The sequence below is a fragment of the Manacus vitellinus genome, unplaced genomic scaffold (assembly GCF_001715985.3).
Source record: "Manacus vitellinus isolate BGI_N305 unplaced genomic scaffold, ASM171598v3 scaffold_13_pilon, whole genome shotgun sequence".
NCBI lineage: Eukaryota > Metazoa > Chordata > Aves > Passeriformes > Pipridae > Manacus > Manacus vitellinus.
The window spans coordinates 16,928,059-16,954,284 of NW_021938999.1; the positions used below are offsets into that span (position 1 = coordinate 16,928,059).

Below are 26,226 nucleotides of genomic sequence, written 5' to 3' on the forward strand. Positions count from 1 at the left end.
CTTGTATTCCTTGGGAATTTACTTTTGTTCACTGCCAAAGATGGGTCTAGACAGAATTGTAATTTGAATACTGCAGCCACTCTTAAATCTTTTGATGTCTTTATACTTATGTCAGATCAGGAGGAAGTACAAGAAAAGAGGTTCCCATGGGGATCCTATGAGTCCTGTCCACAGGACAGGCTCCTTGGGCTGGCAACATAAGTTGAGGCTGAGAAAGAATGATCTGTGTCTAGTCCCACCATGCCCTCAGATGAGTGCTCCATCTGACATCCCAACCTATCCTGCCTCCCTTGGCACAAATTAATGATCTAACAAACAGCTCACATCGATGACAGCAGCATCGAGACACGCTGTTGATTTCCCACTAGAGATGTCAAAATTCACTCTGTATTTGGAGCCGGGTGAACAACAAACTTCCCCTAGACAGAGAAATGCTGTTGTAAAACAAAATCTGGGGCTTTAATGCAAAATTAGAATAAGTCATTAACATTACATTGAGTCAAACTGCCATATAACCTTGGCGGGGGTTCACAGATTCCACTAATTTCGTTGCTAGATGCACATTTGCCCCGAATGAAAAAAATCCTTCTGCTTCTTCCTATTTATCCAGATGAAAATACAAAGCTGTAAATAAACATCACCTACCTACTAGTGCTCAAACACGGGTTTTAGATTTGTATAAAGGCAACATGCAACATAACACATTCTGCAGCGAAAGGGTGCTCATGAAAGGCGAGGTTCCAGAAAGGCCTAGAGCTCAGGCAGGACCTGCAAAGCTGGATATTCATGCTGAGATGTGTGTGGAAGACCACAGAAAGTGATGGTAGTTGTCTCAGTTACTGGAACTTGGAACAGGTACTGATCCAACAGGAGCACTTTGTTCAGTATGGTAGGATGCTTCCACAAATGAGGTATTTTTGTTCACGGATCTGTGACATGGACTAACTCATCTCCATCAGCACTGATGTGTTGAACACATCCAGCAACCCAGGACATAATTTATCTGCCTAATGTGCAAAAATGTTAAGATAAGCTTGTTCCTTTTCCATTTGCTCTCTCACATTCATTGATTTCCTAAATTAAATGTCTTTCCTGTATCTTGGTGATGAAGCATCTCCCAAGACTTTCTGCGGCAGACTGGGAACTCTAAAGTGAGTGACTTATCTGATACCTGTCCTAAGGTTGTCACCTGAGCTGTCATACATGTGGTTCTTGCAGACAGAAACACTTACAAGAAATTCTACTGACAGGTAGAACTTTCAAACTGATTTTTAAAATTGATTGTGGTGAAATAACAGTCAACATTAACAGGTAGAAACCACATGAAAATCAGAAGGAGACTGGCCTGAAAATGCTTAGCTTCAATCTACAGTATTCATGTTTACCCTACCTAGGAATAGTTTATCTCATTTCACATTCACTGGGGAAGCCACTTCTTGAATTGTACTCTCCAATAATTGAAGAGACGTGCAGGATTAGATTAGGATTTATAATGAGGGAAGAGCAGCCCTGAGGCAGATGCTCTTAAGCAGAACTATAATTTACTGGCAACCTTATCTAAGATATGGTCAGTCAATAAGAAAGCCTCAGAGGACTTCAGGGTAGCCACAGTGTCAATCAACCTGCTGATTTCTTTGTAAGGAATGCCAGCTGGTTACTAAACCACAGGGGGTAGACAATAAAAATGAAGAGTTAAGGACAGAATAATGATTTATTTCAAGTGGGAAACCAGGAAAAAAGTTTGAAACCTATTTCTGTTAATTGCTCGTGTTGCTGTCATTACCCTTTGTTATTATTTGTGGTAGAACTGGTGACTAGAGACTCAGCTGAGACTGTAAACTGATTAAGCTGAAATGGACCTATTGTGCTCACACTGTGCCTTCACTACCCACAGCTGAAGGCTCTGGTACAGTGTTCCCCATATTTTCTTCCTTGATCATACACAATACACTGTCACTGGGCTTTGCAGCCACAGTTGAAGTGCAAACTATGGCTCTGCTTTCCCCTGGGATCCTAACACATTTACTTGGTCTCTTCAGTTTCTTCCCACACTTCTCCCCCATGTGTCTGGAGGACCAAGACGATCATTCCCATGATGAATGACTCACTGAGAAAGAATCAGAGCGACTTTGAACTTATTTTAGCACAACTTCCCCAGGAAGAATGACCCCAGAAATCCCAGTAGCATGCAGGGCCAGAGAGAATCCAGGCAGAACTTCATGGTTTAACTGCCTAACATGGGCCTGAGTCAACCAGAGATGCCAAATGCAGATCACAGACCTGAACCAGTTCTGTGGTGCAGGCACACTCCAGCGTGCAACCCACCTGTTACTGAGACAGTGAGAGCCTGGAGCTCTGACTCCTGATCCCAGAACAGCTACTATCCCAGTGTGTTGGCTTGGATGTCTCTGTCAACCCTACCACTTCCCTGAATTATTTGCCATCCTGTGGCTTTTTCTGTTTTTCTAGGAAATTATGGAAAACCAGAGCAGTTTGGCTAAAATTAAGGATTTCTACGTGCTCAGCAACTGTTGTGGTGTGATAAGCTGGTCAAACCTACCCACGCAAAGGGATTTGGACACACTCAAAATTACTTGGGCATGTACCCACCAAGTCTGCAGAGCTTGCACAGAAGGTCCGAGATACTGAGCTTGCTCAAGGCTCTCTGCTCGGCACAGCATAACCCATATTCATGGATTTCTGCATAGGAAAACCCACCCTTTCCTTCCCTCCCCTCCCCTTCCCTCCCCTTCCCTTCCCTTTTCTTCTTCTCTTCCACTTTATTTTTAGGTGTGATGATCTCTAAGTCTCCCATTACTCCGACTAGGGTTGGCAGTTTTCAAAAAAATGAAAACTGTACTTTTCATTTCTGTAGTTTTTCATCTTCTAATTAGACACATTTATATATTGTGGTGATGGACATGCTGCAAACAGTGTGGCTGTTGATATCTTACAGTACCAGCTAGTAGGAAGAAAATTAACTTTATCCCAGCCCAAACCAGAACAAGTTGTTAGGTCTAACAGCACTTTAAGATCCTGTGATGGAAGATGCTGTGGACTCTTGATCCATGTGCATGGTCCTCTGCAAACACTTACCTGACCCATGGAAAGTCTTTGGAGTGCAATCATTCCTACACAAAGGATAGAAATAAAACCACTTGTTCCTTGAAATTTGCATGTACTTTATGGTTCAGAGCACAGAGAAATCTGCCCATCTTTCCTTTCATGGGGGAAAGAGCACTTGATTATCTGCTGTAGTGGGAAATTATATGAGATTGTCTGCTCCAATTGCTGTATGGCCAGCTCAAGTACAAGCTGTCATCTTTGGTAAATAAACCAGGTTGGAAATGGAAAAATTTGCCCAGCCTGCACAACAATCCATATTGTCCTGGCTGGAAGTAGGGACAGACAGCTTTGTCTCACATTTTTCTGTATCTCCAGCTATTACAGCTGTATTTTCACAGACTTTTCTCTGTCATCCATGGAAAGACAGCTGGGCATGTCTTTATAGGCCCAGTCCAAGCAAAATTCCTTATGATCTCCATGGGAGCAGGAGCAGTTTCCAAGCCTTCCTCAGGCTTTGCTGCTTCCTCTCATCTAGGAGGCAGGCAGAAATGAGGGCTCCATCTAAACTCACTTGAGGGCTGTGGCAATTTTAGCAATGGCTTTAATTAGCTATGGATGAGCCTTTCTGTGTCAGATCTCATCCTAGAGAAGTCACATGGGGAGGAATTCTAGCATTATTAATTGCAGCACCTCAAGGCTTTGACCCTACGGCAGGTGCCAGTGACAGGCTGTTGAGTCTGTTTAAATGTTCTTCATTACAACTCTGAGCCCACCTATAGCTGTGTTTGAGGATCTGATTTCCTCAGAAAAGTACCAAGAAGTTCTAGGCACCGTGTATTTGTACTATATGGGATGTGCACCTTGTCCACAGATCCTTTGTCATTCAGGATCAAACTGATGCATCAACTCAGAGATCTTGGTGCCTGCTTACCTGGGCCAGGGCCAGGGGTACAGTTTGTGTTATTAGCATGATGTAAAATTATTACCATGACATGAGAAGGCAAACACAACCTATGGCACGTAAGAACTGCAAGATTAGGGCAGAAGGTGTCCAGAAACCCACAATCCAAGCATATCTATGATTTTCTGACCTAATCTTGTGAGACCTCTAGATTCTAGAGGTCAATACCCAATTTTATCTGAAGATGAACTTGCTTAGTGTCTTCTATCTGCAAATTTCAAACTGTGCCAGTAAGGAAGTTATGGTTATTTTTTCTGTTCTACTTGAGCAAAAGAGCAGAACCTGAGGCAAAATGACTTACTTCAGGTTGCTGAGTGAGCCAGTAGTGGAGGCAATATGCGAAGCTGGGTCTTAAGAGTCCTAGCAGAGGAAGCACAGAACAGCTTTTTAGAGGCCAGACTACAGGCAGGGATAAAATCAGTCTCTGAAGGAGTGATCAAATGAAACTCTGCTGTTGGAGGGTAAATTAAATCCCCCTTTTTTTCTGCAGTCTGGGGAATGAGCATGTTTTGGATCCAACTGTGCGACATTAATCACAATATGGAATATTTGAGCCAAAGGTCAGCCACAGGGGGCCAACTATTAACATATGGGATTTATCTGTCTCCTTCTTCCATAAAGATGCAGCATGCTGGATAATTAAACTTCTGAGTGCCAGCGTGGAGTGTAGTGTGTTTTTTTCCACTGCTCTTCATGATTCTATCCAGAACCATTTCCTTTCACTGTATGCTCAGAAGGGAGGAAACAAAGGTGGCATCCTGATCTTCATTATTAATACACAGGAAAACTTGGAGGAAATCCCTTTTATGCCCCTGGCTTTGTGTAAAGAAAACTCTGCAAGCTCCAAAGTCATATTGTTCAGCTCCTATATATACATTCATATATCTATGTGCATAGCAGATGTTTCTTCAGATACTTAACTGATGTTTCTGCAGAATTATGGTATGGAAAAACCTTCATAACAACCTGCATTACAGTTGATTTACTTCTATTAAATTAAAAACGTAGAAAAAAAATAACATTTAAGGTGGCTACAGGGGAATAAAGAAAAAACACATTCTCCTGTGATTCATGCGAGTGCCTCACTATATTATATGGAATAAAAATCCTGGTGTACAGGCAGCGCTCAATGGGAGCAGGCAACCGGGAGGCATTTGTCCACTTTGGGTAAAGGAATTACAAAAAGCTAAAGAAATTCTGAGGAAGGCATCTACCTGAAGCTGGTCAGGTGCTGAAATTCTGAGGAAGGCATCTACCTGAAGCTGGTCAGGTGCTGCCTTGTTTAACCAGCAGAAGCACCTCCAGAAGAAATGAATCCAGTTCTAATACAGACACCTGAAGAAGGAAGCACAAGTCTCCCTCTGGAGGTACCTACCTCTTCCCCCAGCTCACATGACCTGCTTGGATGAGATGTCTGCTTTCAAACAGCTAAAATTAAGCAAGGGGAATCCCACAGCAGCTGACTTCACTTTGTTTCTGCCACAGTAAAGTTGTTATTACTATTATTTAGGGTTATAATGTGGTAACACTCAAAGGCCAGGTATGGAGCAGGCATGAAGTAAAATGTAATTCCCTGCCTCACAAAGAGGACAACTCAAATAATTAAAGGATGATTTTGCTTTTATTTCTGCAGTTCGACTAAAAAGAAATACAAAAAGCAATATGCAATTAAAGTACATAATGCTTGATTCACGGGATACCAAAATGCCAAACTACATACCACATATGTCCCGTGACACTTATACAATAGAATGACTGTGCACTTTTGGCTGCAATGTTAATAAAAAGGGGATTTATCATGTTAAGTATTTCCAGTGCATCACTCTGTCTCAGAGTGGTTCCAAAGTGCAGCCAGTTTATTATTTTTTCTTTTTTTTTGGATTCCAATACACTGTTTTTCATTTAAAATAAACTGGTAATATCTTATTTTATATATTGCTTTTCATCTAGAAGGATCCCTGAGGCCCTCTCGAGCACTTTCTGGAGTTTCACTACCCACAGTGTTGGGGGAGAGAAGGCCTGTCCTGAATAAAATGCAGTTGTGGCCAAATTTCTTCATCACATGAGCCACACACTGTAATTTTCATGTGGTCAAAAGGCAAGAGACACATATGATGTGCCTTAAAGGAGAAATAAGAAAGCCAGAAACTGGAGTGGCTCACAGATGGGAGACAATACTGACTCCTCATATGACCCTGTTCCTCATTCACGGGCTGGAGCTGAGCTGGACTGACTCAGGGGTTTGGGCTACCAGGCAGCTCTTGCACCAAAACCAGGCAATGTGATGACTCAAGATATCCCTTCAATTGCTTGTGAGATGTTTGACTCAGAGCTATCACTTGACCACTGTCTTGTGTGAGGCATTGAGTGAGGAATTAAGACACCAGAACAGCAGGTTCATATCAGCCATTGCTGGTCCTCAGGTGTGTTCTTGGTGGGTCCTTCAACTTTCTGTCCCTCCCACATCTTTTCCTTTCTTGGTTATGTCCAGCAATACTATTCAAGTCTGGATAGAGCCATGGGAGCTTACGGGTTGCACAGCATTTCACGGAGCACAAGATAATAGTCTGTGTGTGGAGGGACTTTACTAAATCTGCACCTGCCAACAATGCCACTTACTACATACCTGAACTGAATGTAACACTGGCACAAAGTAGTTACATCCATGAAAAACACTTGTGCTCTCTTGACAAACCATGGCAAGATATCCAGAATTTTTTTCTAATTTTGCTTAAAGCGAAATGTTACATTCCGTTTAAAGGTGTGGATGTGCAGGATCTGCAGGGAATATCATACATATCACAGCAGAATAACTGTCCGAGCAGAGGAAGGGCTGGGAAACACTGATGTAAAGTGTCAGGTTTCAGAGCAGGGAGAACTGCCTGTGAAGTGTCTAAGTAAGGGAGATAAAAACTCGATCAGGGCTACAAAGTGTCTTTAGAATAGACATGGTTAATGCTGGCATACAGAAAATTATAGGGAGAGGTCTGTAAGGTCAAGAATGCAAAAGATAGGGAAATCCAGCATTCCGCTGGCCTTGCAGTTCATTTTATTTCATTGCTGTTTACAATTCCCTAGTCATACACCATTTCCCCCTCCCATGCCTCAGATTGAGGGCTGTTCACAGAACAGGGAACTAATCAATATTTATACTGCCTCATTCATCTAGGCACATCATTTTACCACATTTATTAAAAAAAAAAATCAATTTTTATGAGGTTTCTCTCCATACGGTATCCATGAGCACCACATACAGAGCAACTATATCTCACAACACTCCTGTAAAGGAAAAGGCACTGAGAAATGAAGCTGCCCGTTGTCTGGGCTTACACTGTGAACATGGACAACCCAGTTTGGGGGCTGTGGGTTATTTAGGATAAATTCGGTGGAAACAGCACCATCTACTGAGCACCCAACAACCTTCTTGCTGGGACTTTTGGGGCTGGGGTTTTTGGAGGGGAAGGGTCTGCCTGCGCAGCCCCAGGGATGCTGAACGCTCAGCTCCTCAAGTTACTGAGCTCCTGAGATCAGGCTGAAGCTTTCCATCGCTGAGATGACTCCAGTTGCTATGCTGTGATTCAAGTCATCTGCTTTGAAGAAACATGAAAGAATCCTAATGATAAATATACAAAAGAAATCTAGTTAATTCCAGCATATAGCCCAGTGTATAAACACACATTTCATCCCCAAAAGTCTGTCTTTGTTTGGGCTCACTCCCAAAGCCTGTGCACGCTATTCTGTGTTCCAGGCCCTCTCTCATGTCCCCATCGTGTAGTAACTCATTAGGAGACTAGATTTTGGGTACACTGAGGCACGTTTTTGCTGGCTGGCCGTGACCTCTTGGCCTCTTAGTTGCATGGGGACCCTGATTCTTATAGAATGACCGGTGGGAATATCCACACGGGCAGGGCTCTGAGACACGAGAGGGGGGAAAAGAACCACTCAGGGAAAGTTAAGGGCAGGCACAGCTGGGAGATGATTCTCTTCCATGAGGAAGGAGGAGTGCCTCCAGCAGGTGAGCGGGGCCGCTCCGCGGACCTGCGGCCTCGGCAGGACTTTGTGGACCGCCCGTGAGTCCGGTCTCTCGCAGTGCCCCACGCGTGCTGTCCCTCCCGGGGAGAGGCGCCTCACGGGATCCCCGCCGCCCCCCCACCATTTTCCCCCGATTTCCCTCGGTTCTCCCCCAGCCCATCCCGCCACCCGCGGATTTCTCCACGCCTGAACAAGCAAAGGAGGCGGCGGGGCGGCTCAAGCGTGACCCTCAGCGCGTCCCCCGGGGCCCGTCCCGCGCTCCCTTCAGGCGCGGCCGGGCCGGCTCGTGCGTGTGGCGGTGGCCGGGCGGAACTCCGGCGCGCATCGGCGGTCGGTGCCGCTTCTCTCCTTCCTTCTGTCCCTCCTCCTCGGCTCCCCCTGCCTCGACCCCCCGCATGGGGCGCAGAGCGCCCCGCCGAAGGTCGGTTCTGTGCTGTTCCGCACACAAGGCGCTGGGCGCGGGCGACGGAAAGCCAGCCGGGGAGGCTGAGGCGGGCGGCTCCCGGGAGGGAGCGGGGAGGGGGGATCCCGGGGCACCCCCGGCCGTGGGGTCCCGTGGCAGAGCCACGTCTCTTCGGCTTCAAGTCGCGAAGGGGAAACACGAGGGTTCATCGCTGCTCTGGCCATAAAGCGCAAGGGGGAGCAAGCAAGAAGGGTGGGCGGCACCGGGGGTGCTGCCGGTCCCGCCGCTCCCCGCCCGTGTCCCCGGTTCTGCGAGGCCGTGGAGCCCGTGGGTGTTTCAGCTTCTCCGTGGGGCAGCTTTGATTCTCTGGTGACTCTTGCAGCAGTGGGGGCATTCCCACAGCCCGGCCGGGTCTGTGGGTGCGGGCTGGTGGGGCCGGGGGAGTGTGGTGGTGGATGGAAAGAAAAGGTAAGGCGGATAAGTGTTATGCATGTTTTGTTTCCTATAAGTGCTGCCCTGTGAAATGAGTATTCAGAGCAGCTGAACTTCTGGTGTGGGCAGTGGATGTTTCCTTACAAATCTTTAAAACAAGTAGAAGCTTGGAGCGGGGCAAGCCCCGAGGACCTGCTCTTTCCTGTGCTCCCACCGCTCCAACCTGGATCTGTCAAAGTTTCCCTCAAGGACCAGGAGAGTCCAAATATCCAGGTTTTCCTGTGCATTGGGGTGAAAGGCTGCGCAGCTGGCCAGGATAGCTGCGTGGATAAACGTGTTTTGGTGGTGCACAGGGGGAAACTGCAGCGCAGGAGCTCTGTGTGACTGAACTACTTGTTTGCTTCGGCCATTGGATTTTTTTTCGTAGCTTAATGAGTTCTGGCATAAATCAATACTGTTTGAGTGCGGTGTACAGCCGTGGCTGGCGTTGGAGCAGAGTCTGTAAGTCCAGGGCATGCTTGTGGCAAACTCAAGAGAGAGGCAGGAACATGCGAACTTTTGGGGTTTTGTGTCACACAAAAATGCAACAAAAGGAGGAAAAGATGCTTCTGTGTGAGCACAGTGTGGTCGCTGTGTATAGTTTGTGGTGGGAGTATTGTTGAATAACTCTGGCAGCAGAGCTGCTATGCCTTTGTGGTACTCCTATGTGTGTGCTAAGTCCTGTAGTACCAGTCAGGATATTCAACTTTCATAGACTTAGCAAGAGAAGTAGGAGCGTGGAAGAACACTGCTGAAAATGAGAATGATTGCTTGTGGAGCTGGTAGGCAATTTGAGAGGCATTTAAACTGTCTTTAATTTCCCTGTGATATGAGCAGGACACTGAGAATCTGTTGCTTTACTGATGGCTGTTTTCCTAGCAATATATGGATAGACAGCATGTACTATGAATGTGATGACTGCTTGCTTGTTGTCAGCAATATTTGCTCAGGGACAATAAACAATTGTTTGCTGGGCTTTATTATAAAGAACCACAAATGCCCCATATCTCCTGAAACAAAGCCTTTATTGTCTTAATGCAACTGTGGGCCAATTTCATGCTTGGTATAGTTCCACTGATGTTGGTGGAATTTTGCCAGGGATGATTTTGGCAGGTGAAGTGTCACTTCTGTGTCCATAAGGCTCAAGAGTAATGTTGCTGTATTGTCTTCAGCACTTGAATATTGTTAATTAAAATGGTTTGCTTATGCTTCCCAAAAGTTAGAGGTGGGAGAGTCATCTCATCAGGTCCTCACAATAATTTCCCACTTGCTTTCTCCTTTCTGCTTCAGATCTCATATCCCTTAATTTACTCTCTTCCTTCTTTTTTTCAGTCTTAGCGTCTTTTTTCTCTCTTCAAAATTAAGAAGCTTCTCTGAACTTCAGTTCACCCTCGAGCATTTAGAGGTTTTGAGGCAGCCGGTGTTGAACCCTGCACCACCCCTGCACGACTGGGTAAGTGAGGAGCTGTGTGGCAGCTGCAGTTGGGAGATCCTTTTCGCACATGCTCTCCTTTACAGGCTGATTTGTGTGGTGGCTCTGGTCGTGCATTTGCTGAAGTGGCAGATTGTTTGTCAGAGTCACGAAGTGGAACAGCCTGGCTTGAGAGCGACTGATAGACCAGGCTGGGGGTGGGGGAGTCACTCGGTTTTTACATAAAGACACTACTCAGGATGTTGAGAAGCAGCTGGTTTTGAGAACGTTCCTCCACGACATTAGTAAGAACAGGGAAACCACCTAAAAATTGGAGCAGAAGGAAAAATGGGGAAAGATGGAAGGAAATATTCATGTTTACTAGCTGTGGGAAGAAGAGTGGAACTGTTTAACCAGTAATTGGCTCTAACAGAACCTTGGCTCCATCAAAGTTTAAAAAAAAAAAAAAAAGATTTCACTGAATAAAACTCTGTTATCTTTGTACGTGGTTAACAGTATTAAATACATGTGGCCAACTCTTAGTCTGTTCTGGGGCTGTGGTAGTTGTTAACAGACCAAATTTCAATGCTCAGCTTGTGCTGAGCAGTTTTGTATCTGATGTCTCTGCGCTGAACAACTTTGTATCTATTTGCATCTCATAAGGACACAAAAAGAGCATGTCAGACACAACTCAGGGCTGATGCCGTTCTGGCACAGAATCAAAGAGCAAAATTCATACACTGTCTCACCATGGAGGGGAAGAAAATGTTCTTAGTGCTTCTTCAATCCAGTGATTAGTCTAAGGTTTGTTCTGGTTTGGCCAGACCTGGCATGTTTTTGAGTATCAGTGGAAGTATGGTTTGCAGCTAACATGATGTTGCCAAGAGCCTGCAGCTCTTCTGTGTTTACTTGAAAAGCTTGTAAGTTGGGGTTTTGATGTTTTGTTTTGACATAAGACAGTGGAAGGGTTCAGCTGTGGAAAGGGAATTGGTCACGTGCTAACCTGAACATAAAGCTGCAAATTTGTTAGGAAAAACATATCATATCTTTGGGAGAAATGTAAATTCTGTGGCTACAACTACATTTCTTGGTGATACTTCCTTCCCCTTCCAACATCTTGCATGCTCTTGCCAAGCTTATCTCTAAGTGGGCTTCATTTATATTAATCTTCTAAAATCATGCTGAAGTGGAAAGGTGCCCTGTCTTCCCGCTGTGGGGAAGACACCTTCCCTTTGCAGATGGGAATTAAAAGCACAAACAAGTAAATGGGTCATCTGTGACCCCACAAACTGGGTAGTGGTGCAAAAACTTGAACTCGTATCTCCTGAGCCACTGGCTAGTGTTGCAATGAAAGTTCTTCCCCCCTGCAAGAAGGAGCAGGAGAAGAGAGGAGGCACGGTATGAAAATGACTTGGGTTACCTGGCTGTGATGCAACCAGTGGTTGACTGCTCTTCCACCACCCCCATGCACGTAGGTATTTTTTGGACTGTGCAAAACAGAAGGGTTGTATAATGATAAATGCTTAAACAAAGACATTTGGTATACACAGGAAAGGAAAAAAAAAAAGGGACATTTTTCTTCTCCTTTCTATACCTGCCTTCAAATAGAGGATTCTGTTTTTACAGATGAGTCTCTGGCTGTATCTTTGGGGGGGTCCTTCATCTGTCTCATTGTACAGTCGTGTGGAGCTGTGTCAGGTGCCAGCAGAAGGGCAGAGAAGGCTTTGCAGAGCCAAGAGGGTCATGGCAAGACCAGGGCTGCCTTTCTGTGACCACACCAGATGGGTGAGGTGATGAGAGTGCAGATCCCCACCCTGAGAGACCAGTCTTGTGGTTTCCAAAGGGGTGGCTGCTGTTCCTTGTGCTATGCACAGGCACTCACGTAGCTGCTGTTCTCACGTGGCTGCTCTTTGCTTCAGGGTGTTGGTGTGAAGGGCTGTGGGTGTTGCATGACAGTGGGAGCTGCGTGCGGCAGTTCTGCTGCGGCAGAAATGTTGCAGGGGTTATATGAGCAGGGGACGTTGGTGTCTGCAAGAAAAGGAAGGATGTGGTCTTGTCTTACTCTTTCTATACAGTTTGAAGCACTGGAGGGTACCTGCTACCTCTGTGTTTTGTTACTCTGAGAAAAGTTTGAAGTAATGCTTTTCCTTACCGCACTATGCTTGGTGCTTGACGGTTATCATTGCGAAATCTGTCATAGTTGTAACTTTGGTTTCAAAACATGTTTTGAGCTGACAGACTACTTCTTGTGTTTAGGCCAGTGCTGTAAGTTTTGTGTACTGAAGGGTAGGAAACTCACAGGTGGGAGAACAGCATTTCCAAGTTGTGTCTATAAAAGAACAAGTCACAAAGACTTTGGAGCAGTTGTGTAAAGTACTTTGTCTGACGGTCAGTGTCATATATTAAAATAACTCTTGAAATCAGTAGTTACTCTAATGGTTAAGCCTGGGTCTACAGCTGAAAGAGCAGGTTTTGTGGTAGCTAGATCTAGTGTGGCATGGAGTTTACTGAGTCTTAGCAGGTCATCAGCTTGTTTAGATGGGATGAGGATCCTAGTTTCATGGTGTCATCAGGGAGCACAAATGCAATAACCTTTGCCTTATTTAGCTTTATTTATCCTAGAAGCAAAACTCTTGTATTTGCTTACATTTTAAAAATTTCTCTGGCAATGTGAAGGCAGAAGGTTGCCTTTTGGGCACATACATGCTCCTCATCAAAAAGAGGAATAGCACAGTCATTTAGGAACAGGGAGCAAATCTCTTTCTTTTAGACAAGCTCAATTTATTTAGTTTTACATTTACACTGCAATTTTGGGCAGCATATGTGCCTTCAGGATGAACTGTAGAACCTCTGTTCTGCCCTTTAGCCAATCTCAACCTTTTAAATTTAATGCCCCTCAGTGTGAGCTGCATTAGAGTCCTGTAGAGAGCTTGTGATGACAAAGCATGAAAAGTGCTGCTGCTATCAGGGGTGCTTTAATGCGCTGGAGAGCAATGTTGCTGCTTTTTGTGGTGGGATGAGTCTTATTTTTTACCTTATACCTGGGAATTGCTTACCTTTCTTGTAAGCTGTAGAGCTGAAACCCACAAATGCTTCTGAAGGAGAAACTGTGCTCATGTTCGACTTTGGTTGAAGCTCTGCTTTGCAGTGTAGTATATTTTATGGAGGGGAAACTGTTGCTTTGTAGAGGGAAACCCACATTAAGCTGCTTCTGCTTACTTGCATATTGAGAGTTCTTCTGTCCATCTTCAAGGACATTCAGTTCACCAGTGCCCACTAGTGCCAACTAACTTAGCAGGCCCTGTGGCATCTGCTCTGAAATAGAGGCAAATACTGCCAGTCAAAGGTATTTCAGCAGCAATGGCACTCAGTGGGTTGGCGAGAGGTAGGATGATGATGGGAAATAATAGAACAATTCTTTTCATTCCTTGCCTGTACAGTGAGTGGGTATTTGTCAGGCCTTATGGACATACATAGGCTTTTGTTCTGGTGCTAATAATAAATAGAGTTCACAGCTCTGAGTAGTCAGGACGATGTGGCGAGAAGTGGGTCAAGACCATTCGTGTGTGCATAACTGCACTCCTAATCTAGGCCAGTGCCTGTGCTGGATGCTTCTAAACAAGCTGAAAAGATTTCAGGGAAGCTGGAGTTCATGCTGTCAGCTGGATGAAGTGCACCTCTAGCTGAGTGGAGCACTTAAGGACAGGGATCAGAATGGATGGTCTGGAGTAGCTTTGCATGTTAGGAGGACCACAGAGGTACAGCTTTACTGTTTAGTACCTCTGAAGAACTGGAAGTTTAGTTTGAGCCATAGGAAATTTTCTTCTTTCTGGCAGGGCAACTTGCTGAGCAGCCTTTCAAATGTGTGCACTGCTCTGCTGTTTCCACTGAAATATGTCTCTGCTACCTCAGTTTCCTCTGAAGTGTCACTGGGGACAAAGGTGATTTGCTCAATGTTGCACTGCATTGCTGCAATGTCCTTCAGACTTGCTGTGGTAGATGAGCTCCTTGGTCCACTTCAAGGAAGAGTGGGTGCCTGGGCTTGCCCTGAGGTGCAGTTAGGGACTTGGCTGCTGGAAGAAGAAGAAAGACAACTTCCATGTGAAGCCACTGGGATTTGTGGTGTTAATTTTTGGAGAGAATAGGGGGGAGTTTGATTGGGTTATGATTTCTTTTATGATATTACAATTGTTTTGGTTTTTTTTCAGTCTTAGAACTTTGAGGTTACTTGTCCTTGAGGATGAGCTCTGACATATAATGCAAGCTGTAATACACATGTTTAACTCTCAAAATACCTGGCACATCACTGCTGCTCACTGAAAACAGTCTGATAGAAATCTGTACCCAGGTTTGGGTGACAATGGAGGAAAGGATAGGGAAAGAGTCATGGTAGTATTGGGATTTCTTGGCTGGGAGGTGGTGCTTTGGTACTTCTAAAAGTAAACAACCTTTTTCTTCCAAGCCTCAAGTATATTTGAGGCCATGTCTCTCTGTAATGTGCAGAAGCAAACAGGAATGTACCTGATGTCTCGGGTGTGTAGGCAGTGGGCTTTGCCAGGCAAAGAGATGACCTTTCAAAGGTGAGCACAGCTTGTCTTCCACTGTCCCATCATCCTCCTGTGTCCTTTGTCACACTGAGCAGTGCAGTGATACAACACCTGATTAGAAGTGTTCAGGAGCAGGGAGTCTGGTGTATTCTGGAAGGAAGCCCTGACTGTGCAAGGGCTTGTCCTTGTGTGCTGTTTGTTACCACAGATGGCAACTGTGGGAGCAGGGTGGCTCTCCAAAGGCAGTCTTGGCCTGCCTGTTACTCTTCATTGATCTGTTTGTTCTTTCAAGTACGAGAAGGCTGAACAAGTCATAAAACTCTTACGCAAAATACAAGCAAACATATTCTTCCTTTTTCAGAAAATACCTTAAAAGCTAGCTGTAGAATTAAAAATATTCAATGTCTCTGAAGAGCAGAAAGCATTTGCCTCTTGGTGTGAAGCTGCATCCCATCGCAAAGTCTCAAAAAATATTTTTCTGAAGTTGAGCAACAAGAAAGCCAGCCCTGAAGCTTGTTATGAAGACTGGAGTTTGTGAATGTCTGTGCCAGTCAGTCTCAAGTGAAGGATTTAGTTTAAAAGGCTGAAGCACATGTTACAGATGCCACTGGATCAAAACCTCTTCCTCTTTTGGGGAAGTTCAAATCTGAGTTCATGGGCCTCTTGCTTTCTCTGTAGTTAGTGAATCATGAAACAACAAAAAGAGGGAAAGGTTGAAGGCATCAGCTGGTTGTGTTAGATGCTACATCCTTTTCATAGTCATGCAAAAGTGCTGAACCTTCAAAGTGCAATGACTGATTATATATTTTTTTTAATGTAGTGTGTAAACAGAATAATATAAATTTCCTTGCTTGAGAGTGTGAGGACAAGTCAGCACATGAAGTTGGAAAATAAGTGTGCCAAGTATTGTTTTGTTTTCCAGTTACCTAAGGGCCCTTCCTGCCTAGCACTGTCCTAAAGAGACAGTCTCTGCCCTGAGGAATTTTCAGTTTAAATAAGGAAAAGTGTGTGAATAGATATTGGGGACACAGAAGGTGAAGCATGTTGGTGTGGGTTGGGTTTTTTTGTGACACCTGCTCAGTAGTTTTGAGAGTTGAAATAGAAAAAATTTTCTTGCATCAGAGATCAATTTGCACTGAATGCAGCTGCTTTGCTGGAGAGACAGCTTTTTAGTGAAACTTCCAGTGTATCTTTATGTATCTATATAAAGGTGCTTCATTGCTCATGTTTATTGCACTGCAGGGAGAAATTTTGACACTGTAAGCTGTCCCATAGGGATCTATACAATTTCCAGATAGTTAGGTCTACTTTTTCTCTGTAGAAGCACTAAAAAGGCATCTCCTCAACCTTGTTACCTATTTCCAGGTAACTAATAGGATTAACAGATCCAAGACGACGTGTTCCTTTAGCTAAATGTAATCCATTTGCCAGCTTCAGCCAAAAATATTGCAAGGAGAAGCACAGGCCTATATAGTAAATCTTATTTTCAAAGAAAACGAGGCTTAATAAAATTTGCACCAGTGCTTTTTTTTTTCTAGAAAATTTCTGCAACTGCTGTCACTTTAATTGTGAAGTCTTAGACAACTCTAAAAATTGGGGGCCAGTTTGAAATGCAGAGTCAAAGGTCAGCCAGGTCAGGGATACTGAGACAGCTTTTTAAAGAAACGGGGTGAAGAACTTGAAAAGAGAGTAATGTATTTAAAGCCTGGAGGACCTCTTATGCTGTAGCCATATGGATACCTAAGTAGCTAAATTTTCTGCTCAAATTGTAATTCCTGTGTCTGTCTAGTCTCTTCCTAATCCGCTGCCATGATTTCCTATGGCTGAGTAGTTCTTCCTTCCCTCAAAGCTGTCACAGAGTTGGTAGCACGGGATGACTGCAGGCAGCATCTGCCAGGGAGAGGCTCTTCTGTGGTGCTGAGGCTGTGGTCTGCTCAGTGTGGGTTGGACACAGCTTTGCCCCAGAAGGATGCCCAGGTTTACAGTGTTATGCTAATTAAGGTCTGGGTGTCTGCTGTACATAATTTCTAATTGCTGAAGCATCCTCGTATCAGCTTTCAGCAAAGTTGTTCTTTGAATCATTTTTTTTCCCCTTTCCTTTGCCTCAGAATTATGCAAGAAAAGGAAACTCTGGTTCCTGAAGCACAATACTGTCACCTGTTTTACTGTCCTGTGGATTTTTATTTTTGTATTGATGGAAGGCTTTGTTTAAATGTTTAATTCTTTTGACTGCCAGCATCTGGTAGCATACAGAGGGAGGGCTGCATGTGTAATGCCTGTTCTGTGCACCAAAAGGCAAGAGTTTAGAATGAACTTTGAAGTAGAGGAGTGTGTGTTTTTGAAGAGTTTATTCCTTTCAGCATTGAAATTGAATTAACATAGAGTCCCATCAAATTTGGCATAGCATGCATTGATAAAATGGTACTTTGTTAAATAACTGCTTTAAGGGATCATTCCAAACCCTTCCTCCCATTTTAGTATTGGATGTTAATCTCCCTATTGCAAGTAACATCAGCACTTGTAGAATTAAGAATTAAAGTTTGAGCCGGTGGTGAGTTCTTTTATTCCTGTTTTATCTCTAATGATGAAGAAGCCTCAGCTGATTTCCCGTTCAGGTTTAATGCTTCACAAGGCTTGAGATTCATCTTTATTTTGTCTCCAAAATCTCACTTGGGTTTAGGGTATTTCCTCTTCCTAATAGGAAGCTGATTAATTGGTTGCTAAAACAGCCACAGATGCAGTGAATTTACTCTCTAAGTGCACACACACCAGATTACGCATACTGGTCAACAAAACATTGAATAGCACAATTAACTTGTCACTGTAAAAGAAATTACATAAGGAGCTCATATTCCTCTGGGTATTTTTCCCCAGGAAGGGGACTGGAAAAAAAGTCTGCACACTAAAAAAATCTTAAGATTAAATGTCTTTGTAATCAATATACTTGTGTGGTGGGTTTTTTTGCTTGTTTGTTAGGATGCCATGAACTCAGCTCAGAGTATCATGGCTTGATAAATGGGAGGCTTTAGAAGTGTGCTGTAGGAAATGGTCTCCCTGAGGAAGGAAAGGGTATGAGAGTTCAACAAGCCATTTACAAAAATTACAATCATTCTGGTTAATGTGGTTAAAGTTGGTAATTTTTGCATAGAATTTTAGAGTGGTATATTTGAAAAACTGACTGTGTCAGGGTAAACAAATCATTCCAATATCTATTTAAAGTACATAAATATTTATTATTGTCCTTCTTTTACAGATTGAGGAACAAAGGCTGAATTGACTTGCCTACAGCTATAACTAATTAATACAAGGATAGAATTTGAACTTGGGACTTTGAACCAAGAGAAGAATAAACAGATGAAACACTGCAAATGGAAACATAATGAACAGATAATATAAACTTTATATTTCAAGCATAAACTACTACCCTAATACAGAAATTATCTTTTTGTAAATGCCTTTAGGCAAGTAGGCAGCCTAAAAAGCTGCTTCTTACTGAAAACATGAACTGGTTAGACCAGATCATTACCTTATTTGCCAGTTTTGTCTGTGCTGCATTACCCCCATTAAGCTTGTTGCTTCTGAGAGAATTCCTAAAGACAAATTGGAATTAAAATTAAATTTTCAAATAACTGAAGTTCATATAAAGAGAACCAGGCAAATTACACTTCATCTTGAAAAGCTGCAGCAAAATCATGTTAGAGATTTCCTTTACTTATCTCCCACATAGATTATTGGTGTGAGTCACTCAGAGCACTTGTAGGAAATGTGGGAATGGAGCTGACTCAAAGACAAGTGATTGGCATCATTTTATGGGATGTCACCAACTGCAGCTTCATTAAATGGCATTTTCCTCTCTGTCTTGGTCAAATGTTAATTTTCATTGCAGTTTAGTCTGAGCATAGCATAAATGTGTTTTTTGGTTTGGGCAAGTTCTCTGGATCACAAGGGCCGTCACCTTTACTTTTTTGATGTAAAGGACAATGGATCTCAAAGCACAGTTTTCCCTTGCTTCTCTAAGTTGCATTCTGTTGGGGTGGTAGCACTCACACAGTTACTGCCCTACTTCAGTTTTGTGCATTCTGGGAGAACAGTGCAGTCCTGTAACAAGATTTGGGATTTGCCCCCCCCTTTCTGGAAATTCCTTTGGAAATAATTTTGGAAAGAATTTAATGAGTTGCAGTATCTAGCATTTTCAGTCAATGCCTTTGTGTCACTGATAAAAATTGAGAGGTAGGAAGTTTTTAGTGGCATTTCTGTATAACTTTAAGCAACTTCAGACTTTCATAATGAAAATTTTTCGTTTCTAAGCTCACCAAGTTAAAAAGCAAAGAGAACTTCTCTTAGTATTCTGGGCTTCTAAATGTCTTCTGGACTGGATGTTGTTTGAATTGAGTTTCTTTGCCTTAACTGTCTTGTTTGCTCTGTTGTTTGTGATTCATTTGAATGTGAACTAGCCAGCACTTGAATAATGGAAAACCTAAAGTAAATAAGTGACAGTGCATGCTAGAGAATCAAAAGGCCCTACAATGAGCCGTGGTGCTCTTCAGAACAATTTAAATATCTTTCTGTAAACAAACTGTTGAATGAAGAGTGGTTGAATGGAAGCTGAAAAGCTTGACTCATTCAAGTTTGGGACATTGAAAGTCTAGACTAGATTTAAGTGTTATTACTTTGAAGTCCTTAGAAGAGGGGTAGAAGAATGTTTTTAAAAGGGCTTTCTTTACCTTTGCATAGGGTTTATAATTTAATCTAGGGTTTGGAGGATTAAACTGGGTTTATTCTCATTGTGGCAGAGTTAGACCTTGTTACATTATCCCATACAGGACAATTTGTTAAAGGTTAGTAGTTTGTCTCTTTTCCCCTAAAGTGAAAGATGCTTTAGATTGTAGATGCCAATTCTGTAAATAACAAACAACAGGAAATTTGTAGAATGACTGAAAGTGGTTTTTGAACATGACTAAAGTTTCAGATTCTTTCATCATATTGGTGTGTTTTTCCTAATAGAAGAGGTCTTTGTATTTTAACCAGAAGCCAGAACTGTCCTACAGAACACCTACTTTCAGAAGGAATGCAGGCAGGTAGGTAGGTTACATTAGAGCTGATAGTTTCTTCATCTTCATGTTAGATAAATTTTGACAAAAAGTGGGTCAGACTATAATACTAGCCTGGAAAGAAAATGAAATGTGAGATAACTTCAACAACTACAAAAAAAGACTGGTACCATATGTTTGTACCATACTTATTTCTGCTACTGCCTGAAGCTGTAAACTTTCTAGCTGATCTGCAAGAGATAAGCTTGCATGAATCTTTCACTCCATCATCACATATTTGACCTCTTTTGTGTTGCATAACTACATCCCTTTGTCATGCAGTTCACGTGTGGTCAGTATGGTCGGTTTTGCCTTCCGTAAACCTTGGTTTTGTCTTTCTGACAATTAATTTCCTGTTGATTCAAATTCAAAAGTTTGTTTGCTTGTTTGTTGCTTTTAACATTCTTCCAAAGGCTGTTACTTGTAAGTGTTGTCTCTGAAAGCCTGTCAGAAGCTGGACTCCTGGCTGAAGTCTTTCATTGCTCAGCCACCGGTTTACATTGTAGGAGAGCTTCATGAAGGCTTCAGACCCTTTAAAACCTTCAAACCCTTTAAAAATTCAGCTGAAACCAGCCAAAAGTTATGAGGAGGGGTGCAAGTGCACACTTAAATTATCACACAAGAAATCCAAGAAGGTTGTTTAATTTAAATTCTTAACTTCTTAAAATCTTGACCTGGCCCTTTATTTGCTTCTTGGTTATGGCACAGTCTCTCTGGAGAGACTGTGTGTTCTGATGTGTTTTTGCAGCTTAACTTTGTACCAAGGGAAGTCCCTGTGGTGGCTCTCGCAGTCTGGTTTTGCTAGAACCATACTGATTTCACTAAGATATGGGCATCAGAACAGTGTCCTAGAGTTGTCCTACTTCTTATGTGAATGCTTTACAACATGGTTGCTACCTTTTTAGAAAGGTTGTGCAAGCAAACCACACGGATTTCCTTCAGCATTGTTTAACTGCCAACTCGTGGGTAGAGAGGTGGGGAACAGTAGATGTGCTTTCATTCTTGCTGACTTTCTGACCAATGAACCATATTAAATTTTGTAAAGCTGAAGGTGGGAAAAAAACCAATATATTTCAGTCCCCTCCTTTGGTTACAAAAATAAAGGCTAATGGTAATTTATCACTCCCCTCTCGAAGCTTTCTGTAGCTGCATGAGCTACTCGGTTAATTCAATGACATGTGCAACACAAAGGCTTGAAAATTGGAATGGATCAGAAACTCCTATTATTTCAAATTGTTATGTAGTTGTAAACTGGCTTCAGGCCTTTGAGTTGAAAGATTAAAAATTGATTACAACGTGCTGCTGGGTTGTATCACAGAGAGATAGAAGTTGATTTTAGTTGAAGTGGAAACTTAGACACACTAGTGTGGAACTCAGTAAGCCCACGGTGAGTATATGTTGGCTGCCTTTTTTTTTTTTACAGTCACAGATTATATCATAAAGCAATTTATTTGTATCAGTGGCCTGTCACATCATGTAGGATCAATCTTTGCTTAAATAGGGAATACTTATTAAGGAAGGCTGCTGCAGACCAGAGCTTGCATTCTAGCGTTGTTATCTCTGCGGGCCAATAACCACATGTTTTATCTGGTATTCTTCCCAGTGCACGAACATGCCTAGTGAGTAACACATGAAAACCAAATATAACAAGGGTTGATACATTTGGCCGACTTGCAGACTATAAGGATCTCATTATTTTTTCCTACTTCCTGCCTTTGTTTTTTTTATTTGAAATTTATCTGTTTAATATAGCATTTTGCCTTAGCAGCCTTTCCCATTTCATCTGCAAATTAGTCTTTCTATGGATATGACTATGTTGAATGTTGAATTTGATTGTTATTTATTTATATTTGTAGTAGCTCTTTTTATTTGTCTCTTGCAGGAAGTTACATAGTTATTTTTTCTTTTCATTTTGTTTTGTACATAAAGGAAGGCTAAGGATCACATTGTACAGGGAGAAAAAGGTAGGAGGATGTTAGAAAGGTACCAACCACTTACTACTATCAATAAAACTTTAATTAACTAAATGCTCTGTCTGGCCTCTTTCCCATGTAATATATAAAAATCAGAGAGATTCTCCTAAGTCATTATTACTGGTTATCAAAAATACTTACATTTCCCTTTACATTTCCATCCCACAGTGAAGCTGAAGAAGAATAAGAAGAATTGCCTAGTAAGTCTCAATATGCAAAGAAATCTTGGTTATTCAGCTTATGCATTTCCCTACATTTACATGCTTGCACTGGTGTACTAAAGAGTTGCCTTTATCAAGCCAATCCATAATTAAAACCTTTGTACCTGCAAAAAGTATGAGTTCCACAGCAGAATTCCTGCTGACATTCTTGTAAGGTCTGTCCAGGGTTTGTAGAATCACAGAAAGGTTTGTGTTGGAAGGGACCTTAAAGATCATCTCATTCCAACCTCCTACCATGGGCAGGGACACCTTCCACAAGCCCCATCCAGCCTGGCCTTGAAGACTTCCAGGGTTGTCTCAATCTACTGCAGTATCCAGGATGCCACCTGCAGAATTCTTGGGAGAGAAAAACTCCTGTTCAGCAAAGCCTGTGCCTTGCCTCCTCCTGTACCATTAACCTGGTTCCTGTTGACGTAAGGTCTTCATGTGAAGGGAGTAACTCGGGATTTAAACTGTCTGAGCAGGAATTGGGCAGCTGGGCTTTCAGTGCAGATGGCGACTCATCTTTCCTCCCCCAGGAGGAATGAACCTCCATGCTCCAAACTTCTGTGAGGTTTTTGATAATTCTCAGCTTTTTCTGCTGGAGACCAGTAACAGCCTACCCCCTTCTCCAGAAGTGATTGAACCAGTATCGGTGCTAACTGCAAGTGGATGTCCTTAGGCTTGCAGTTACAGTCATGAGTAATGAGGGAAACAACAACTCTGCCTGCCTTGCTTTAATTTTTGTTCTTGTATCTCCTGGTTTTTGTCTCTAATCTTCGGGCTCAGACAATGAATGAGGTTTAACTGCGGGTCCTAACACTGAGCTGATTATGCACAGATCTGCAGGTCAGATGTTAAGCTGTCAGAAGGGAGACTTGCTGTGCTGCCTGAGATGAAGTGGTGTCTTCTTAGATCCATATCCGACAAACCAGGAGTTATTGTGGCCTCCCAAAGCCCAGTGGTCCCTGGGTGCCATCCTGTGTGTACCACAGGAGGGGAGAGTACAGAGACAACATCTGCACTGTCATAAGTGCAGCCCTGGTACCAGGTGTGAGCTGGGACTCCTGTTGGCTGCACCTTTGATGTGACTGTACCCTAGTCACCCTCCTGTGGGCTGATGCTGTGGGATTGTGGTGCCCTCTTTCCAAAGGGTCACGTTCATCACCTACTGCAGGAACCAGTGGGACTGTACTTGGGTTGCCCTTGTGCAGTGTGGGTGCTGGTGGCCAGGGATGAACTCCAGGCAGTGTTACCTACCACTGAGCCTGGCCCAAGAGGGCTTCTTGATTGCCCATTTCCCATAAATTGCAGATGCTGTCAGAGAGTCTCCTGGCTCGGCTTTTTCTTGGCAGTGTTGTTGCAAGAAAGCATTTTTAATAGTTGCTTCTCACCATCCAAATGATTATTCTGCAATGAATCAGAGCTGACTTAGATGCAGGTGAAACATGACTCCCTAAGCTGAGGTGTCTTAGCCAGACCTCCAGAGCAGTTGAGCTTATGGCACATGAGCTGCCTTACATCATCCCTGTGTCCCTGTGGGGGGGTTTGCCACAGCTGATAGCAACCTCTTGTGACAGCCTGCACAGGCTGAGGGAAATCCACTCCCTACAGATGGAGAGACCTGGTGACCACAAGTGGGATTCTCTGTTGAGAGCTCGGACTTCCTAGGGCTGCTCCTTGAGGCACAGGAAAATCCATCATTTTCTTCCAGCCCATTTTTTTTAGTTCCTGGTTCACCACTCAAGTTAAATTTCTTTTAATGTGCTCTTTACGTTTTCAGCTTTAAAAATGTGGGAAAGGCTCTCCCATGGCAGGCTGTAATATAGTGCAAGTAACTATTTCAGAGCTGGCCCCTGCACTACGTCTTGCCCTCTCATCTGTCATCAGTTCCCTCCTGTGTTTTGTGAAGTTTTTGCTTTGCTCCTGACTGTGGCACAGCAAAAAGTGAGCTCATGGGGAGCTCAAATTACTGTTGAACCAGTCCTGATCTGTTTAATGGAAACCTTCCTTCTCCAAACCCTTTTGCACTCCTTTTACTTAAGTCATAAAAATTCCTCTGTTTGAACTTTATGAAAACAAACCAAAACCCTCTCTGTGTTACAAAACACTTTGGTTCCTTTCTCTGGTTTTGTTTCTCATTATTTACTGAACTGCTGCTGGAGGAGCGTCTTGAGGTAAAAAGACACTGCTTCTTAGCCAAACAATTTAAATTTTTCATCAAGGGAGATGTATAACCAAACTCTTTGTGAAATGAGTTAACCATCCATTCCAGCTTAAAGCTTTAAATAGGAAGAGTGCATCATTTCAAAAACCAGGAGAATTTGGACATGATAGGGTGCGGATGTAATAGTACTTCAGCAGCTGTGAACATAAAGGAAAACGTCTGACTGGTTCTGGCAAAAGCTGGCATAAATTTGTACTTTCGGGTGTATGTGTGTGCATCTGAGCTCGTGAGACAGAGTGAATTTTTGCATGTTACACTGAGTGGTATGTGAGCATCAACCCATATTTACAAAATTCTGTGGTAAGTGTCTTTTAGTATTTTTTCCTGAGGCAGAGATGTGCCAGGATCTATTTTAGACCTTGTTAAAGTAAATTCCATCTCTCCTTTTGTATTCTACTTCTGCTTTTTGGCTTTCTATGCTACTGGCTAATCTGTTAGAGATGCTTAGGTTTAAAGGGATCTCAGTTGCACAGTCATTCATGTGAAGAAAAAAATAAATTGTATTTACTTCTGGGTTTTTTCTCTGAACTCCTTGTTACCCTTGGTTTTTTTGAGATGGTGTGATATTGTCTAAGTTATTTTGGCAGGTTGTGGAAAGATTTTTAAAATGGTCGGCCTTGCTTTTATGCAGGAAACACTTCAGTATCTTCTGCCTTCAGAATTTCAGCAAACCCACTATCACTGTAGAATCATTGGGTGTGGGTTCTCTCCAGTTGCTATCTTTAACTTTCACAAGGATCTGTACATGTTTGAAAAAATTTAATGATAACTAATAAGATATTTTAGCCCTGTAGACTCGTTTCTCTGTAAGCATTCAGCAAATAACTCTTATTGAGATCAATGGTTTCCTGTGTTTTATTAGCACGGCAGTTTCAACTCGTCCTGTAATCTCACATTTCTTTTTATAACTATTTTATAAGGAGAAGGACCCAGTTAAACCAGTTCAGGTTTCTCTGTTACAGTGCTCTAATCTTTGCCCTCATTGTAACATGCCTGTCATGGCTGTCCATCTGCTGTGCTTCCCAAGCCTCTGGCACATCCCCCTGGCACACCTGCATTTGTACTCCTGCAGTCACTTATACAGCCATATCTTTTTGACCATCTTTACCTCCTTTTATCCTGATGTGTACACAAAAGCACGTAATCCCATGTTTGCTTGGTATTTTTTAGCCAACAGAGGCTGAGGTTAGAAGGTGGTTCCACCTCTCCGTGCTGGACTCCTCTTGGCACTGAAGCCTCCCAAGCTGGAGCTTCATTCCCATCGCATCCCAGGTGCAACTACTGACTCCAAAGCAGGGCTGGTGCAGGGAGATGGGAGAAGTGAGGGGGAGAGCGGGTGGCAGCTGCTGCGGGGTAATTAGGATGGCTTCTGCTACCCGATATAGGGACCCAGGTGGTTTCTGTCGTTGCCAATAAAGGTGAGGATAAAAGGTAGGCCAGGAAAGAGGGGCCATCCTATACCTGTATCCATTGCCCGAGTGCAGGTAGCTGGGCTGTCGCAAGAAGAAGAGGAGAACTTTAGCTCCTGGGGCCTTGTGCCTCCAAGAGTTGTTTGCTGCTTCTCCAAGGAAGAATAGTGCAGGTAACCAGAGCCAGAAGGCTTCTGCTGGACCTAGGGCTGATGTGAACCTGATTGTGCTCTGGTGAGTGGTAAAGCCATACTACTGTGGTCTTCACTGCAGGTCTAACTGGTGGCTCCGTGAGGTACAGAAGCATCCACTGTGTTTGTGCCTTTGTCTTTGCATCATTGTGATACAGGAGTGAGTCTCGTCCAGGGTGAGATCAGGGGAATTTATTTTAGGTTCTCGGGGAAAAAAGACTGAAATGCTAACCGCAAATTCAAGG

The 26,226-nt window shown here is 43.2% G+C and overlaps 1 protein-coding gene across 1 annotated transcript in view; it reads left to right on the top strand.

The window, feature by feature from the left end:
* Positions 1 to 10,269: 10,269 nt before the first annotated feature.
* FAM107B (family with sequence similarity 107 member B) overlaps positions 10,270 to 26,226 on the top strand; it is a 58,092-nt gene continuing 42,135 nt past the window's right edge. Inside the window, exon 1 of the mRNA XM_029958126.1 lies at positions 10,270 to 10,386. The gene's annotated coding sequence lies outside the window, so the exon portion shown is untranslated. The remainder of the gene's footprint in view (positions 10,387 to 26,226) is intronic.